Consider the following 19,492-nt stretch of genomic DNA (forward strand, 5'->3'; position numbering starts at 1 on the left):
TGTTTAGTTTACACTTAAAAAGGTAGTAAAGCGAAACTACAAAAAGGATTAATGAGCAGAGGGTATGGTGGGCTCACACACTTCGAAGGCTGAGAAAGAGGACTTCTGGGAGCTTGAGGTCCGCCTGGTCTACGGTATTAAAATCCGTTCTAAAAACCCAGAGCAGGGGAGAGTAGGAGAGGGTGCAGAGAAGGGAGAGCAATGAAGCCCCACCTTTAAGTGGCCTTGGTCTTGTAAGATAAGCAACACTAAAATGTTTCAGGATCTTTTTGAACCACATGCATTCTGTTTATGAGTAACACCATATGGTGATTGTGCACACTTGTCAACCAGCCTGAGCACCAGTGCTCCTATTATGACACTAACTGCAAAGGCCCACAGTTCAGCTGCTTAGCAACTGCTGAATGAAAATTCTAGCACAAAGAGAAACGGGAACGGGATGGTAAGCCCCCGTGAAGTACTCCCTCACTCCAGCTCTACAAGCCCATTATGCAGCCAATTATTCTCCCCAAGTCCTCTGACATTTTGCTAGAGCAACCATTTTGGAGACAACATTGTAAGCTGTAAGAGAAAAAAATTTTTTTTGAGGCGGGGTTTCTCTGTGTAGCCCTGGCTGTCTAACTCACACTTCCAGGCTGGCCTCAAACTCAGAGATACAGCTGCCTCTGCCTCCTGAGTGCTGGGATTAAAGGCAATTGAAGGCAGGCACCACTACACCTGGCTTCTAAAGGTTTTTGACCCCAAATCTGATAATGATAAAACACAGTGAGAGGGCATGCTTTTAAACTCGAGGGAAACCAAACAACCCAATATGGTGCGGCTGGCGTTAAATCTGAGTAGTTATTCAACTCTGCTTTCTGCCTTTTTCATCTGCACAGCCCAGAAGGTATGAGCTAGCTCCATGGCATTTGGAACATACATAGTTAGTTCATTCGAGTGAACTAACAACATTTTAAATCTGCATGTGCAAGAGCTAAGGAAAAGCTGTTTGTGACAAGAGCTTTTAGAGAACTGACTCCATGGCTGTTCTTTACAACTGGTTTTCTTGCCATGTGGAAATTGTGAATGAATATAGAACTTTTTTCAAGTATATAAGACACTTAAATTTCTCTCTAAAAATGTATCAAATCGGGCCAGGCCATGGTGGCTCATGGCCTGCAATCCCAGCACTAAGGGAGGCAGGTGAATCTCTGTGAGTTTGAGGCCAGCCTGGTCTACAAAGTGAGTCCAGGACAGCTAAGGCAACACAGAGAAACCCTGTCTCTAAAAACAAAAAGAAAAAAAAAAAGTATCAAATCACTGCCCATAAAATGAGGGACACTGAAGTGACTTCAATGTATCAGGGGCCCTACCATTCTAATATAAAGGAGTAACACCAGGAACCAAAAACCTTATCTAGGTAGGTATCTGCAATCAGAGAGGAATCATGAAGGATTTTAGATTTGATTCCAAAGTAAGATAAATCGTATCACTCCAATTCTGAATCTAGTCTCATTTTCTCAAGAATTTGATTAACAATTTCTCTTCTGCCATCATGTTTGTCTATCTTTATTGGGACATTACTAATACACCATTCATTTTCTCTACCTTTAAGTTTCAACTATAGCTAATGGTTTGGTGTTCATCTGTTTTACTATTTTAAAACTATTCCTGGCTGGAGATGTAGCTCAGTGATACAGCATGTATCTAACATGCTCAGAGCCTTGAGTTGGATCAACAACACACACACACACACACACACGCCTAACTACCTCTTCCTTTGCACTTTTATCATTAAGGAACTTTCTAAGAGATCAGTATTTTCTTACCATGTTCAGATATACTCATGACCTAGAATGTGATTTGGTAGGATGATGACCGCTTTCTTCAGCCAGGTGTAGTATTATATGCCTCTGATCCCAGCTAAGAGAGGCTAAGAGATTAGGAATTCTAATCCAGCCTGGGTTGTGTAACAAGACAGTCTCAAAAAGAAAAAACGCTCTTTATCACCCTTGTAGATTGTATTTCTGGGCTCAGAAGTCTGTTCCGACTGTTTATCTATTAAAGAATGTCATCTTTTCCACGCAAAAGCACTTTGCCCTTTGAATTTCAGTGATTTTAGTAATTCTAAAGAAAAAAAAAAAACCAGGGAAATAAAAAGAAAAAGTAGAATTTTAATTAGGACTTCACTGAATCTAATGAAGCAGTGATAGCTTGATAATGCCAAATATCCACACCTGAGCAAGGTGAGGCCATCTCTCTGCTCAGAAGTGTTTTCAATCATGTGTCAATATTCTGTAATTATCTTTCAGTTCAGTTCTTGGATTTATTCCAGTTGTTTTCTCTAACTCAGTTATTAATCGTAATAGTTAATATCAACCATTGAAGCTTTTTAAAAAATACAATCTTGTTTAAATTCTGTACATTCAGCTGAAAATAATAAAAACTGCTCATTTTTTTCTTGCCAACATATATCTACCTTAGCATCTTTCTGTAACAGCTGGTAAATACACCCCAGTCAGAGGGAAGGCCTTGTTTTTCTATCAAATCTCCATTAGACAGCTGTGGACGTCTAAGTGTGATGTTTCCAGGGTTTAATAGTTAAAGGAGTCACTTCTATTTCTAAGTTCCTGAAAGTACATGTAAATTGTAATTTAAATTTTGTCAAATTTTTTTGCCTATCATATGATTTTTTTGGTTAATGTATAAATTACATTGGCTCGATCTTAAACCAACCCTATATTGCTAATAATCCATTTTGGTCTTATTATTGTCCTTTTAAAATACTGATGGTTTTGGTCTGCTTATATTCTTTAGGTCTTTTACTTTGGTCCTTATGCACAGCTATAATTTTCTATTTTTTAATGCCCACATCAGGTTTGATTACAAATATTTTGTTAGCCTTAGAAATTATCAGTCTCTGTGTCTCAGTGTCTGTCTGTCCCGTTGTTGTCCTGTCGCCCCACCCTCAAACACCCCTTCCAATGTCACGTCGTCTGTCTGTCCATATTATGCTGTCTCCCACACTCTAGAAATGAATAAAGGACTGTAGTGTCAGTGTTATAACTTCTTTAAACATCTGGAAAAACACATCTACTGCCAACCTGTATGTGGAATTTTTTTTTTAGATTCTTAACCTTTATTTCTAAATAAGAGGAAAATAACTGTAATATTAGGACACACACACACACACACACACACACACACACACACACACACAGATCTCACGATCTGCTTTCGAAAAACTATATCCCGACCATGTAGATCTGGAAAGCATTCGTAGAAGTATATATTCAAACCCAGTACATAAACAACAATTACAACCCAGATAAGTGCTACTTAATGCTGTCAAATGCTAAATGTAAAATCTGTTTTTCAGATTAATTTGCTTTACTACATACTACAGGTTATCAAGCTAATGGTTATCTAAAGGACTGTTCTATAAAAAAGAAGACTATGTGGCTACAGACTGTATTTTTTTATCTTTTTGACTACTACCATAAAATAATGCAATATTTATTAAACATTTTCCCCTCATTGAACTGTAAGCTCCTTCAAGGCTGTTCATATTTCTACATGTTCATCACAGCCCATGTTGGAGGTATGCTAGATGCAAAAAGGTTCAAAGATGGAAACGGTCGTTTCCTATTTTAAGACATTAAAAACATGATTAGGAAATACACTTGAAGAATCACTTGTCTAGCCAGGCTTGGTGTCACACATTTTTAATCCCAGCATTTAGGAGGCAAAGAGAGGTAGATCTCTATGAATCAACAACAACAAAATAAACAAACAAACATTTGTTCTAATACTGAAGAAACATTCATATGGAGAAAAATACCCAAGTAGATATCCAAGATAAGGCATTCTTACTGGGAGTCTCTGAATTCTAATGTTTAACATTGTCAAAAAGCCTCGATTCCTGAGCTGGTACCTTTTCCTTTGGATTCTAACATCATATTAACCACTCTACCTTGAAGGTATGTATTTGTAGGATTCTTCCACCCACACAGTAAACGTCCTAACGCCTATGCTGAGTCTTAATAGACTCTGTCAAGAGATCAAAGAACTATATGCCACACGTAGTTAATAGTTTAATTGATAAGTAAATATCTCACTGAAGTTTAATTCCTTTTTCTCAATAGGCAAGCTCCTAAGGAGAAATAGAGTATAAAACTTAAGGAAAGGGGAAAAAAGAAAGATCAGGGGAGAGGTTGCAGACAGGACCCATCACCACAAAAATACTTCAAAACTTTTTTGTAAAGCTTGTTTTGCTCACTCTTCTATCTAAAAGTATTTTTCCACAAAAATCAGGTGAAAGAACCTGCTACGATGAAAGCTGGTAATGGCTGAACAGAACAGTCTAGTGCATTTACAAACAGGCCATGACTGGATCCATTGCAAAACAGGCAGTTTTGCCCAGAAATGTTTTAACACCTGTCCACAGGAAAGCTTATTAGCAGCAACTTTCAATCACAAACACTAAAAACCAGAAGGGGGCAGCAAAGGCCCATCCAGTCCAAGCCCCCTCGAAGTTTTCCTTAGCAGCCAAGGTACCTACTGGGCTTTTCCCCAGTGGTCAGGTAGCTGTTCCCATTGTGCAAGGGAGAGACTACAGAGACAGGACCACAGACATTGGCATAATAATAAACAAACAAACAAAAAAAAACCTTATCGCAGTGAAGATGAGAAAGATTGTGCCAACTCTTTTACTGCACCTAAGAGTAAATACAAATAGTTTAGAGTCCATCCTGCAATAGAAAACAGCAGTGTTTATTTAAGGGTGCTCCTTTGTGTTTGGGGGCAGGGGAGGGGGTAACTGCAGGGCCTGAGCAGCAAGGCCAGCACTAGAGCATGAAGAAGCTGAACTTAGGCCTATCTACCTTGAGAACAGCCACACTTTATATGCAAATTATAAGGTTTTTTTTTTTTTTTAAATATAATAATGCCCATCTATTAAGTCCTGGAAGCTTTACTATGGCTGATGTGAACTGCAGTAACCTAGGAACTAGACCCATACTTAGGCTAAAAGGACTTATGGGACCAATGTGAATAGCAACTTGCTGTAAAAGCTAGTGACCAAAATACCCCAGGTTAAATTAAAGGACCTGCTGGGAAGACAATCCTCAGGACACGAACAGAGTTCAAGAAATACCCAAGGAGAGAGACTGATAAAACTAGTCAGCAGCAACAAGACATTAAGGAAAAATGTAATAAAAGTAAAACAAGATGTGAAATAAATTTACCTATAAACATGCTTCAAAAGAAAAAGAAAACGGTGGTCTAAGGAAAAATTAAGGAACAGAGAAGAAAGGACACATAGCTCCTTCATTTCAGGGACAACCATGAAAAAGAGGTAATTACTGAAAAGGAATCCACGAAGATCCTTAACAGATTTGTACACAAGACATACCCCATATTCTTGGTTGACTGGACCATACGAACATCTTGTTACTACTGCACTGTGTGAAAAACAAGTTTCTCTAGGGAATCCTAGAGTACCTCATGTATTTGAATGATCCCAACTGACACACACTGCTAGGGAGAATCCTAGTATCATACACATATGAAATGTTACCCACTCAATGAACTGACAGTAGCTTCTTCGTGGACATTTGTGTATGCATTTCTGAAGCCTGCTGCTCCCTGTCTATGCCACATTCTACAGACCTTTCCAAGCTTCATCTCGGGAAATTTGTTGCCTAAGCACAATTCTAATCACAAATAAAAACCTTAAATAAAAATGCTTAAAATAGCACAACTTTTTAATGGAATAAAAAAAAAAAAAAGCTGCTACAAAAATCTACTCCCTTGTTCTAGCTAGTGTTTTTTGTTTTTTAAAAATTGAGTTTATTTTGATGAAAAATTCAAGTGTTCTGGATAGTTTTATGGACAGAATCATTTTGAAGAAGCAACCTCAATTGAGAAAATGCAACAGCAGACTGACCTCTAGGTGAGCTTGCTGTGCATTGCCCTTGCTTTAGGAATAATGTGGGAGGTCCAGCTCCCTGCGGGTAGCACCCCCCCCCCCCATGCTGGTCTCAGGTGCTATAGGAAAAGGAAAGCAGGCTGAACCAGCCATAAGGAGCAAGCCAGCAAGAAATTACTCTGTGGCTCTGCCTCAGTTCCTGTCCCCAGTCGAGTTCCTGCCCCGACTTGGATGGTGGACTGCAGACTGTAAGGGTAAATCCTCTCAGGGGAGGCTACAGTCAGGATGTATGTATGCAAGAAGAATTGATTTAAAAAAATGAGAAATTCGTAGAAGAGATCAAGAAACAATTCTTAATCCCTGGAGCTTGTTAGATACACAAATAAACACTGAATTAACTTTTAAAAAATCCTTTCCTCCCCAAATTGTTTTTGTTCATAGTGTTTTATTATAGTCATAGAAACCCTAAAAAGACATTTCCCCTTGCTTCTTGTCCCAACAGTGTCTTATAAATAAAATAATAGCATATCATGTAACAAATGATAGTTTGAAGGACAATAAATGTCGACAATAATCTTAAGATATTTATCAATATATTATACTTCCAATTACTTCAGCTATTTTACAATAAAATGAGGAAAGAATCCCCGTTAAAAACAAAAACAAAAACCGCCCAGTTGCATAGTGCCAAATATCAAATAAATTCCATGTAAATTCCAGGTGGACCAGGAAAGATGATACAAAATTAAGAGAACATTAAGCAGCCAAATCTGACAAGCTGGGTTTGATTCTAGCGACTCATATGAAGGAAGGAGAGAACTGACTGCTGAAAACTGATTTCTGATCTTCACATATGCACACATCTCTATCGGAAAAATGACCAGCTGGATTTAGAATCACTTGGGAGAGATGAACTCTTGGGCCTACTCATGGGGACTCATTCTGATTAGATTAATGGAGCTGGAAAGACCAGCCCACTGTGGGTGGCACCATTCCCTGAGCTGAGATCCTAGACTGTAGAAGAGCGAAAAATTAGTTGAACAGGTACATTCATCCCTCTTTGTTTCTTGACTGTGGGTGCAATATGACCAGCTATTTTATGCTCCTGCAGCTGTGACCTCTGTACCAAGATATATACTATACCTCCAACTGTGAAACAAAATAAATGCTCCTTTTAAAAAATTAATTTATTTTAATGTGCACTGGTGTTTTGCCTGCATGTATGTCTGTGGTGTCAGAGCTTGGAGTTACAGACAGTTGTAAGCTACCATGTGGGTGCTGGGACTTGAACCCAGATCCTCTGGAAGAGCCATCAGTGCTCTTAATCACTGAGCCATTTCTCCAGCCACAAGTGCTCCCTTTTTTAATAATAAAAGAGAATGCTCCCTTGTTTCGAGCAAAATATTCTATCACAGTGACAGAAAAAGCAGAAAAGCATTCAGTATAATTTGCCATTGGCAAATACAATAAAACTATAATGAGATGCTACTTTCACAATCACTAGTATGGCTAGAGCCTAAAGGACAATCTAAGTGGGGCAGTAGTGGTGCACGCTTTTAATCCCAGCACTTGGGAGGCAGAGCAGGTGGATCTCTATCTATGAGCTCAAAGACCGTCAGGGCTACACAGAGAGATCCTGTCTCAAAAACAAACAACAAAGAAAACCACAATGGTGAGGAAGTGGGAAAATGTGAGCCAACATACACTGCTGATGGGAATATAAAGGGTATGGCCCTTTAGAAAACTGTTAGATCCTGAAAATGCTCAACAAAGATCTATCATGTGACCAAAAACAAATATATGCAAATGTTCACATCATTATTAATAACTACAAAACGGAAACAATCCTAATGTCTACCAACTGATGAACAGATAAACAAAATGTGTTATATCCATGCAATCAAACACTATTCATCCATTAAACAGTATATAAAGTACTCATTTATGCTACAGTATAAACTTTGAAGTGATCACACAAGTGAGAAGCCAGACACAAAGGTTACATACTATATAAAATCCCTGTAATACTGAAAGGGAACAGGAGAGTAAACGGGGGTGTAGCTCAGATAGAGTGCTTGCCTAGTATGCACAAAATCCTGGGTTCTATCCACAGGACCCCAGAAAATAAAACATCTCCCTACAAAGGGTCACCAAGGCACTGATGCTCAAGTCTTGTGGGTTGTACACAGAAAGATAAATGGTTGTTAGGAACTGAGGATATAAGTGACAAGTGAGTGCTACTAAGTATGGGTGGGATTTGTTTGACTTTTTTTGGTTGGGGAGGGGTATAGGGTAGAGTTTCAGGATGTCCTAAAATTAGAAAGGTGAAGACGGTTGTACAGTTTTCTGAAAGTCCTAAAAAGCAGGCCAGCAAGATGACTCAGTGGGTAAAGGATGGCCACCAAGTCTGACAACCTGAGGCTGATTCTCAGTGAAGGAGACAACCAACTCCTCCAAGTTGTCCTGTGACCTGTGTATGTACATACACATACACAAACACATACACACACAGAAGGGGAAAATGTAATTTAAAAAGATACTAAACACCATATATATGTATACATATATATGTATGTTAAACATTATAGGTACTAATAAATCAGCTTGCTAATTATATTATTCAAATTCTCTTTACCTCCCTTTTATTTCCCCCCTTCTACTACAGATATATCCTAGCTAGAACATGGCAAAGATGGAGTAATGTCACTTTTGCAATTATGTATTATTACATAATACTCCAGTTGCGCTGACTAGAGAGTATCTCCTTCTGGTCTTAAAGCAGGGAGCCATATTGTGAACTACCTATGGAAGGATCACATGGCAACATGGGAAGCCCCTAGAACTTACTGGTGGCTGGAGGCATGTAAGAGCTCAGATCCTCAGGCACACAGCTACAGGGAAATGAATTTTGCAAACAACTTCAACAAACCTGGAGGAAGCAGATCTTCCTTAATTAGGATTCTTAATGAGAATACAGCACTGAGTTTGACCTTGTGAGACCCTGAGAAGACCATTTAGTCATTCTGGATTCCTAGCCATAAAACGTTAAGAGATTAAAAAAATATATATTAAAAGCCTTTTAGACGATGTATCTCACAAAGACTATATAGCTGCTTGCCAGCACACTAACCTGGAGTAACAACCCTTCTACAGCATCAGTACACCTGCATACGGGAGTGTTGTCATTATCTTCTTACTCTTTTAATGCTTTTGACTTAAATATTGGGGATTGAGTAAGAGGGGAAAAACGTTTTTTTTTCTCTCATCTCAATAACACAAAAATCAACACAGAAAAGGTAAGGATTTTTCCCCCTACCAACAAATAAGCGATGCTGCTGCAGCAGCCAATAGCTGGAGTCCTTCACCTCAGTTCTGTCTGTATACCTGGAGACAGTGTCAGATCCCACAGGCTTAGAGCTCAATCCCCAACCTGGAACCCTTCCTAAAATATCTTGTTGTCTGGCCTTTGAGGAGGAGTTTTGTTTTGAAACAGTTGATTATGCAGCCTTGGCTGGCTTGGAACTCAGACTGGCCTCCAACTCAGAAATCCACCTGCATCTGCCTCCTGCACACAGGAATTAATTACGGGTGTGCACCACCATGCTTGGCTCCCCTCACACTTTAGATGCTAGCACAAGCCTCAATCTGTGACCTGTGCTTCTGAACAACCAGCTATACACTAGTTGCCCACAATCCTCTCCCAGGTTTGATAAATTTACTTGACTAGACTACAGAACTCAGAGAAGCATATGCTTTGTTTTGATTCGAACTACAAAGAATAGCAGATGACAGGCTGAGGCTGACAGAGGGGGCACAGAGCTTCCCTGCCCTCTGAGTGAATTCTACAAAAAACCATGCTATTTGGACATACTCTAGCTCGGGCCGTTGAATTCTTTCAGGGTATCACTGTAAGGGGACAACTGAAGCATGGGCAACCATATATTAATGTTATTGGGTTGTCGGGAGCCGTGACTCCAGCAGTCTGCTTTGATATTTAAATCTCGGTGGAGAGATGGCTTTTAGGAGGCCTTTACTAATGGCAGAGAAGAACTTGCAAGTCCATCTCCTTTTGTTTGTGACAGCAGATGGGATAGCTTGTGAGGGTCACACCTCTTCCTCAGGCTCCTTGTGCAAATTAACCTATTGTTCTGAGATGTTTTACTGGCTGAAAGTAACTCCTCACAAATAAAGAGGTCAGAGGGCTGGAGGCAGAGGAGGGGGCAGAGACTTGAGACTTGCTGCTTGCTGCAGCAGCCTGCCTTTTGCTGTGGCTGTCGAAAGTCTGGACCTTTAAAAAGTCTCCTGTGTGCTGTGTGTTTATTTTATTAATATTAATCCTCACTCCCAACTCAAGAACCGTTCGACTCTGCTGGCTGGCTCCGGCATTGGGTCTAGACCTGGGTGCCAGACTCCCCAGTATTCCTTCCTTGGCAATACCATACCAGTGATATTTATCTGAAGAAAGACTACTGCTAATTGAAAACTTTCTCCAAATTCTTTAGTACCCTCTTCCTCATGGACTTGGAAAATGAAGGCCCTTGCCACTTACATCATATAAAGTAGGTCAAAGAATTCCTTTACGGCCATCTCCAAGGCAGAAACAAAATTAGAATTTTCTATGACATGTCTTGGGGAGTTAGTTATGAACCACTAACCATGAACAAAAAAATATGTACCATGGTATAAAATACATTTTAGTTCATGATCCTATATTAACTACACATTATGCCTCTTGACTCTTATGTACAGATTAATAATTTATTATATGAATTCTACTAAAAAGGTTACCTCTATGTGGGTAGGATGAGACACACCTTTAATTCTTGCATTTGAGATCAGGTTTAGGCAGAAGGCTCAGAAACTGACCACATGATCACCAATCTAGGTTACATGAGACTCTGTCAAAAAACAAACAAACAAGAAAGCACTTTTGCTCTCCTTGTGTTATTTTTCTGAGCCACAGTCTCCTGCAGCACAGGCTCCTCCTCAGTTCCCATCTTCATACCTCAGCCTCCTGAGTACTGAGATCACACACATCTGACTCCTTGCTCATCTTTAACTTTCACTTGTGTGCCATTCTGCTGTATATCTGTTTCTCGTATTAAACACGGTTGAAATTTTGTTCTTTAACCACTTTTATCAGGTAACAAACACCTGTGACAGAAGCAGCTCTCTATATTATCTTACTCGATCACCTTCACTCATGTCCTGTATTTCTTAAACCTTACTGAAAGTTTCATAACAAGTGAGGCTTTCTGGCCTTTTCTGCTTTCCTCTTTTGACTTAAAAATATACATTTTATTTCTATAATTTCTATTTAGCGGCTCTAAACTAAAAATCTAAAGCACTATAAAATCAGAAAATTTGGGGAGAGTTATATTTAGAATTACTCTGGTGTGTGATTCGGTTGGTGTGAGTGAGTGTGTATTGTGTGAGTAATTAGGGTATATGTATGAGTGATTCTGTGTATGATTGTGTGTGTTTGTGTGTGCGAAATTGGGTATGTGTGAATGATTAGGGTAAATGAATGATTTGGAGTATGAATGATTGAGTGTTGGTGTGAGTGATTGGGGTTGGGGTGTGAACACTCACACCAACAATCATTCATACTCCAAATCATTCATGTACAGATGTGCAGGCCTGAGAAAAACTTTTGGGATTCAGTTCTCATATTCCAGTTTGTTTTGTGGCAGGGTCTCTCTTTCCTGACACTTTATTTCAGGCGGTCTTGGACAATTTTCCCATGAACATGCTGGGATTCTCCTGTGGAAGGATCACAGACATGCACTACTACACCAGCCATTTTACAGAGGTCTGGGAATCCCAAATCAGGTTCTCAGGTTTCTGTAGAAAATACTTTCACCCAATGAACCATCTCCCCACACCTAACCAGAAACTTTCTGACGTACTCAAAAAGTTTAAGAGCTGGCAGAAAAACTGCTTACTTAGCAAAGATGCCCGGAGCACACACACTCTAAAGAAAAGAAAAGGTAAACAAAGTTTAGAGTGTTTCTAAATTAACTATGCTCAAGGAGGAAATCATTTCAGACAAGGGATCTACCCTACATCTAACTGCTTTTTTAAGTGGATAAACACTGCTTGAAGTTTTCAAATTGATTTTTTTATTTCAAGCTAATGAAAAGTTCTCTGGTAAGGTATCATCAAGGGACTTCAGGATACATGACCAACACACATCCCTAAGAAGCTGCCCCTAAAACAGTTTTCTTTGTGTTATAATTGGTGTTCCTTAACTAGTATTCTTCATTCTATTAGTAGCCTCACAGTCTAGGTACCATCAGTTGCTTCCGTTTAGAACTTTACATGTAGTATGAACTTTAGATACCATCTAACCCAAATAAGTTTTCTCACTATTAGGCTGTTTTGGCCATGTCTACCTTAAAAGCCAAGCCACATTAAAGACATTTCTGAGGCTGTGCTAATTAGCAACAAAAAATGTTACCTGCCAAGATGATGTAGAAAGCAGAGGGAACCCTGAGTGACTGTGCAAGGAGGGGTTGAAGCTTTGAGTGAATGCATATAAAATTGTGCATGAATGTGTATGGCTGACAGCCACATTAAGGACTCCAGAGGCTCAGAACCATGGGAATGGCAAAGCCTTCCCCAGGTGAGACTCAAGGGCTGGCACAGCTTTCCTGTGGTCCAAATGCCTGTATTTAGGAATAATCCACCAGCATGTTAAAAACCATCAGCTGCAGCTTCCTCTGAGTCTACATGACTGCAACCTAGGACTGCTCCCTGCAGTGACCTCCTACTGAGAATAATCAGACCCTTCCCCTGTGTTGTATTTAACAAAAGCACTAAAGTGTCTGGTTGTTGGATAGTTGGTATCTCTCGTGCTCACACACTGCCCACCAGTATCTTTGTGTCTGTCTGTTCTTCGTTCTCCGGTCACCCCAGTCAGGTTTGTAAAGCAAGCTGTGCTGGACTCAGCAAGCGGTGCTCAAACTATGTAGAATTTGTACTGGTGAGATGAAGGGATACTCCCAGAGAGGCAGGTAAACAAGACAGAGAAGAGTGAAGAAAAGTACAGTGCAACTCTAAGCTTTGAGTGTAAAGCATGAGGCAAGCAGAATCTAGATAGCAGTTCTATGTTAGTGCTTTGTGGAGAGATTTGTAAGGTCCTGTGAATGAGGGATGAGAGCAAGGGAGGGCCATAATTCTTAGACTGTGTTCTGGAGACATGTCCTTGGTTCCCAGGAGAAGGGAAAGTAAGTAAATGCTAAACCCCACAGCCAACAAATCTACTATTACTGTTCTAACTCAAGAACTTACTATAAACACGAATACATGCACTAAATCCTGACCAATCCCACCTCTGGTTTCTGCCAAACCACACTCGGTTACACAGATCCTGTTTTCCTGGTGTGTTAGACAAGTAGCAGGGTTTTTAAAAATAGAAGGGGCAGAACCAGAAAAGGCACTGCTGCGGTGATCTTTTTGTACACTGTGTAAAGACTGTATATTCAAATGCTGATTTTTATGCCAGGAGAGAGCTGAATATAGGTCAAACTTTGGTATTGTTATTCTTTTACTGCATCATATTTTGTAAACACTTCCTTCAACACCTCCTTATTAGTTTAATGAAGATCTGAACCGCCTATAGCAAAGGCAAGTAAGGGAGGCACAGATAGGAATTCTGGAAAAGAAAGCAATGCTAAGATTCACCAGCCAGACAGGGAGGAAGAAACAGGGTGCTAAGACTGAGAGACTGAAGAAAGGTAACAAGCCATGTGGCATAACATAGATTAATATAAAGGGGTTAAGTTAAGCGCTATTTGGGGAACAAGCTAAGCTAAGGCCAAGCTTTAGTAATTAATAAAAGGTCTCAGTGTCATCAAGGTGCTTGGGAAACAGATGGGTTCACTGCCATTCCCAAATACACAATGAGTTCATTTAACCTGACTTTTTTTTTTTTTTTTTTTAGAGGTAGGGGGAGGAAGGAGAACAAGAGGAGGGAAAGAGGAAATAAAAATATTAAAGGTATTAGTAGCTAAGATTGACTGTATGAACCAGTTTATTTAATGAGTTCACACATTGTACTGTTTTGAATAAACAAAAGAACAGCTACATTTACGTATTATATTAAGTACCTTTGAGAACATTGGTTCTCAAAAAAAAAAAAAAGCTAAGAAATATCTCAAATTTTTTTTTCACCATCCCCAGCAATTAGTAAAATGCAAATGAAAATAAGAGATTTCATCATTCCAGAGTCTGAATGGCAAAGATCAACAACTGACAACAAATACTAAAGGGTATGTGTGAAAAAGGGAACCCTCACTCACATAAACTGCTCTGGAAATCAGGGTAGAGAATTCTCATAAAATTAAAAATAAATTTGCCACATGACTATACCAGCTATATCACTCCTTGGCACATGCCCACAGGAGTTGACATTTGGCTCCACAGATACTTGCTCAGCCATGTTCACTGCTGATCTGTTCACGATAGCTAGGAAATGGAAACAACCTCAAGTCCTTCTACCGACAAATAGGTGATAAAAATGTGTACATAAACACTATGGGCTACTACTCTGCTGTAAAGAAAAGGGAAATCATGAACTCTGCAGGTAAATGGATGAACTAGAAAAGCTCATATAGATGAGGCAATTCAAAGGCAGAAAGACGAACTGAATGTTCTGTTTCATCTGGAGCTACTAGCTCCAAATCATCAGATTTGGGTACACATCCTGGAGTAAATGCAGAAACCAGAAAAGTAAAAAAGGGACAAGTGCCTGAGAGGAATATGGGAGCAACAGAGAGGGGAACAGCAAGATGTAAGTGATCTATCTGGTCAGAGATATGGGAAAAAACAGAGAGAGGCCTAATGAGGGAAGGGAGAGGGAGATAAATACAAAGGAAAGAGAAGAGGATAAAATAACGCGGAGGATGTTTGAAAAAGTCAAAGAACCATACCATTAACAATCTTCCCTTAAAAATTGTAATAGATGGGGCTGGAGAGATGCCTCAGTGGTTAAGAGCACTGTCTGCTCTTCCAAAGGACCAGGGTTCAATTCCCCGCACCCACGTGGCAGCTAACAACTGTCTATACCCCCAATTCCTAGGGATCTGACACATTCACACTAATGTACATAAAAATAAAAAAAAAATAAATTAAATTAAAAAATTGTAATAGACACAAGTCTGTATATAAATATGCATATATACTTTAAATGAAATTTTCTCTTCTGGGCTGACAATGTTCCCTCCAAGAGCCAAAGACCATTTAACAAAAATCCCAGCACCAGGCATGAGAAGCCCTCTTTGGAATTTTGGTTAAGGTTGTCCAAGAGACTCTCCATTGCTGTTGTCTTTGTTGCTTCCCAGAGGTGGAAGGTAAGTCTCTATTTCTAAAGACACCACACAATTCAGATGCAGGGCTCCGAGGCCCCTGAGCTGGAAAGGACCTGAAAATCTCCTCCCTGAGGACTAGCTTTCATGGTAGCAGGTACCATGCAAGCTTCCAGAGGAGAGAAACAACTCAAAAGAGCTTCAAGAGTCCCTGGCCAGATTCACCGGGGCCCTCCTGAAGGGACTGTGGCCAGACTGAATGTGGCAAACATGGCTCTTGTCAGTCCTTACCCTTTTCCCCATTCCTTCTGTCTTTCTAAAAACCCTTAGATTACATTCCTAAAGCTAGCCATCAAGGTCTAGTCCCTTGTTTGGACATATTGAAATTTAGCAATCAAAAGCCCCGTTTGGAGCTGCGCATGGTGACACACACCTTTAACTCCAGCGCTTAGGAGGCAGGCCAGGTGGATATCTGTGAGTTCAAGGACAGCCAGGGCTACACACAAAGAAACCTTGTCTTAGAAACCCCACCCCACCCCCAAAAGCCCCCTTTGGTTCTCCTAACTAACATGATCAAACACCACATGCTCACTACTACATCCCAGCCCATTCTAACACAGACCTCCCCTTTTTCTCTTCTTAGAAGTTATACCTGCAGGGGCTGGAGAGATGGCTCAGAGGTTAAGAGCAATGGGTACTCTCCAAAGGTCCTGAGTTCGATTCCCAGCAACCACACGGTGGCTTAAAACCATCTAAAATGAGATCTGGTGCCTTCTGCTGGCATGCAAGCAAAACATTATATATATAAAAAAATAAAAATTCTTAAAAACAAAAATATTCTTAAAAAAGTTATACCTACAAGGTTATTTGCTGCTGTTTTTCTGCCAAGTTAACTTTTCTTCCCAGCTTAAGAAAGGATCTCTGTTTGAGTGTGGTTTGTGCCTAATCTGGCTGAAGGAGAATGTGGGGTCTCCTAACACATCCCTGTCAGAGTGCCCCACAGGTGGAGGAAGCTGAGCTGCAGAGGACTCTGAGACCAGACGAGCTGCCTGGGAGAAGCAGACACCAGACCAGCTGCAACCTGAGGAACCTAGAAGGACTCCATCCATCCTTATGAACTGCCGGCTGTGGCCTGTTCCAGATTCCCAGCTTTCTAAGTGTCATCCATGCTAGACTGGGCTTTGGTGATGCAGCTGTCTTTGAGTCATTTCTGCTCTTATACGTAACCCCTCAGCCACAGTGCTGTAAGTAACCCCAAAATACTCACTGGTACACCAAGTTGAATCTTGGTGGTATCTGTACTTTTGTCTGCCATGGGTTCCCAACTGGAATGAGTAAACACGTGTGTTTCATATCAGAAAAAGTTTTATCACACAGCACTGGGGTAATTGAGTCCTTGTCTCAAACATGTAAGATGAGACCAGAGAAATGAGATGGAATGAGATAAGATGAAAGCAGACAAGAGTAAGTAAGATGGCAGAGTAGATAATGGCACTTGCCACATAGGCCTGATCCCTGGAACTCATGTAAAGGTAGAAGGATAGAACCAACTCCATAAAATTGCATTCTGACCTTCACACACATGGTTTGGCAAATGAGGACCCCCCCATAACAATAAATTAAAATAATAAAATAAAATCATAAAGCTGCCACTTGTATCATCCACATATTGGTGGACATCATCCTATTTACCATGATCAACTCCTTTTTTAATTGAGACAAGATCCCACTCTGTAGCCCTGGCTGGCCTGAAACTTGCTATGTAAAACAGGCTAGTCTCGAATTCACAGAGATGCACCGGCCTGCCTCTACTTATCGAGTACTGGGATTAAAAGCTGTGCCATCACATTCAGCCCTATATTTCCTTTTATCTAGTATTTATTGTATCTTACTATGTAATTGACATTTATTTTTTATTGTCTGTTTTCCCCAGTTATACGGTAAATTCATGAAAAACAGGGATTTCTATCCTTCTTGTATCCTGATATATTCCCTAAATGCCAAGAAACATAGCTACCAATCAAATACTATTTGCTGGCTCAAATCAACAGAATAAGTTATAAGTGCATAGTAAAGAAAATCGGCTCATTCCACTCTGAGAAACAATCTACGCACTTCACAGAAACACAAAAAATGACCAAGGTTTAGTTTAGGCTTTGGAAACAAAGTAAATAATAATAACAATAAAATAATAATAATAAAACAAAGATAAATCACAAAAAGAAAGCTGATGCAGAGGGCACACATGGTCCACGTGCTTGAGAGGATGAGGAGACTGCTACAAGTTCCAGGCATTAGACCCTGAATCAAGAAAACAAATGTGAGGGTCGAGGAGATGCCTCCGTGGCTAAAGCGCTTGTGCTGAAGTGTGAGAGCCAGAGTTCAGATCTCCCACACAAAGCTGGGACTGAGACATGTGTCTCCAACCTAAGCTTTCTTACAGCAAGATGAGAAGCTGAGATGACCATGGGGCATACACAGTGGCCAACAAGAAATCCTGCTTCAAATAAGGTGCACAGTGAAGACCAACACCCAGGTTTCCTCCGACCTTCACACAACATTCACAGTGGCACACAGATGCCTGTGTACGTACACACACACACACACACACACACACACACACACACACACAACATCAAACACCATCACATATAAAAAGAGGGAAATGATGACAACACAATATCAACTCTAAGAGAAACAAGTATGGACTGTCTGGGATATTTCCAACTAGAAGCACATGGACTGCTAACTGTTCAGGGAGCACATGTTCATGCATTAAATAAGCCTCGTGTCCAGACTGTGCAGAGAAAGAAGCAGGACAGAGATATAATGGGGACCTGGAGGACTGGGTAGGAGACCAGGTCACTTCTTCTGAGCATTAAGCTTTAGGTTCTCTAGAGCAGTCCAATAACCTGATACACACCAGTGAGACCCTCCGTACTCTGTGACTCAGCATTAGACCCTCAAGTCTCCCCCAGGGGCTCTAGGTCCAGAGTTACAGAGGTGAATCCAGCAGTACAGTAAGGGTGGCATGCATTTTCACGGTGGCAGACATCAACAAGGACCTCACCTTGTCACTGTCATCATGACAAATGTGGTCGTGATGGATGGACTGGCACTGAGAAGAAGCACCAACACTACCTACGAGAAAAAGGAAGGAGAGTTAAGCAGCAGTAATCCCTTACATTAAACTGCTTTAGCAATTAAAGAGACTTATGGCCATTATCCCATCTAATCCTCAAACAAGATTATTTGTGGATTTTCAAAAGTTCCAAGTGCATGCACATGAGTGCATGGAGGTCAGACAACAACTTGTAGGAATTGGCTCTCCTTTCTCCTATCTATCCTTCTATCTAGGGACCAAGCTCAGACTGTCAGACAATCTGTAGGCCCAATCTGGAGCTTCTTCAGAGAAGAAAAGCACAGACACTGATTTGTAAATAGTGAAAAGGCATATCTGAAACTGAAGCCTGGTTATTCAAATCTGACTCATCACACTGAAGCACAGCAAGTGGACTACTTTCCAAGTAAGCCCTAAGAACATCCTCCAGGAAGGCAAAGTCTTACATTTCTGTTCAGTGTACATATACTGTAAGGCTGACCCTATAAATTCAACACATAAATACAATTTACCCAGGCATTGATGGCATAGGCACTTTGGAGGCAAAGAAGAAAGATCAAGAGTTCAAAGACAATGAACAAAGGACAGTAAAAGTTTCTTTTTAAAATCTATGTCAAAGCCAGATGTGGTGGCACACACCTGCAATCCCAGCATTCAGAGGCAGAAACAGGTGAATCTCTGTGAGTTCGAGGCCAGCCTGGTCTACAAAGCAAGCCCAGGACAGCCAAGGCTACACAGAGAAACCCTGTCTCAAAAAAAAAAAACAAAACAAAACAAAACAAAAATCTATGTCAAATAAAATATCAAGTATTGTTAAGCATGGTGGCACACACCTTTAATCCAAGCAACTGGGAGGCGGAGGCAGACGGATCTCTGTGCATTTGAGGCCGGTCTGGTCTACAGTGTTCTAGACCAAAGAAGTTATATGATGAGAACCTGTCTCAAAACAAAACAAAAAAAGAAAAACAAACGAAGCTATCAAATATTTTTGTTAATTTAAACATAAACATAACTAGCACAGGTTACTGTGGGCTTATCTGTGACTGTCTCTCTATGGTACCAAGGCTCACCTTTAACTTGTGCTCATCCTCTCTGCCCCAGAGTGCATTGGCTATAGGAATATACCACTGTGCAAGTCCTAATTACCTGGGTTTT

The 19,492-nt window shown here is 40.4% G+C and overlaps 1 protein-coding gene across 1 annotated transcript in view; it reads right to left on the reverse strand.

Moving 5' to 3' along the window:
• Rnf38 (ring finger protein 38) overlaps positions 1-19,492 on the reverse strand; it is a 108,327-nt gene that overhangs the window by 42,215 nt on the left and 46,620 nt on the right. Inside the window, exon 2 of the mRNA XM_055605346.1 lies at positions 18,287-18,357. The gene's annotated coding sequence lies outside the window, so the exon portion shown is untranslated. The remainder of the gene's footprint in view (positions 1-18,286; positions 18,358-19,492) is intronic.

Source organism: Psammomys obesus, unplaced genomic scaffold (genome assembly GCF_907164565.1).
Source record: "Psammomys obesus unplaced genomic scaffold, mPsaObe1.curated_primary_1811, whole genome shotgun sequence".
NCBI classification, from domain to species: Eukaryota; Metazoa; Chordata; class Mammalia; order Rodentia; family Muridae; genus Psammomys; species Psammomys obesus.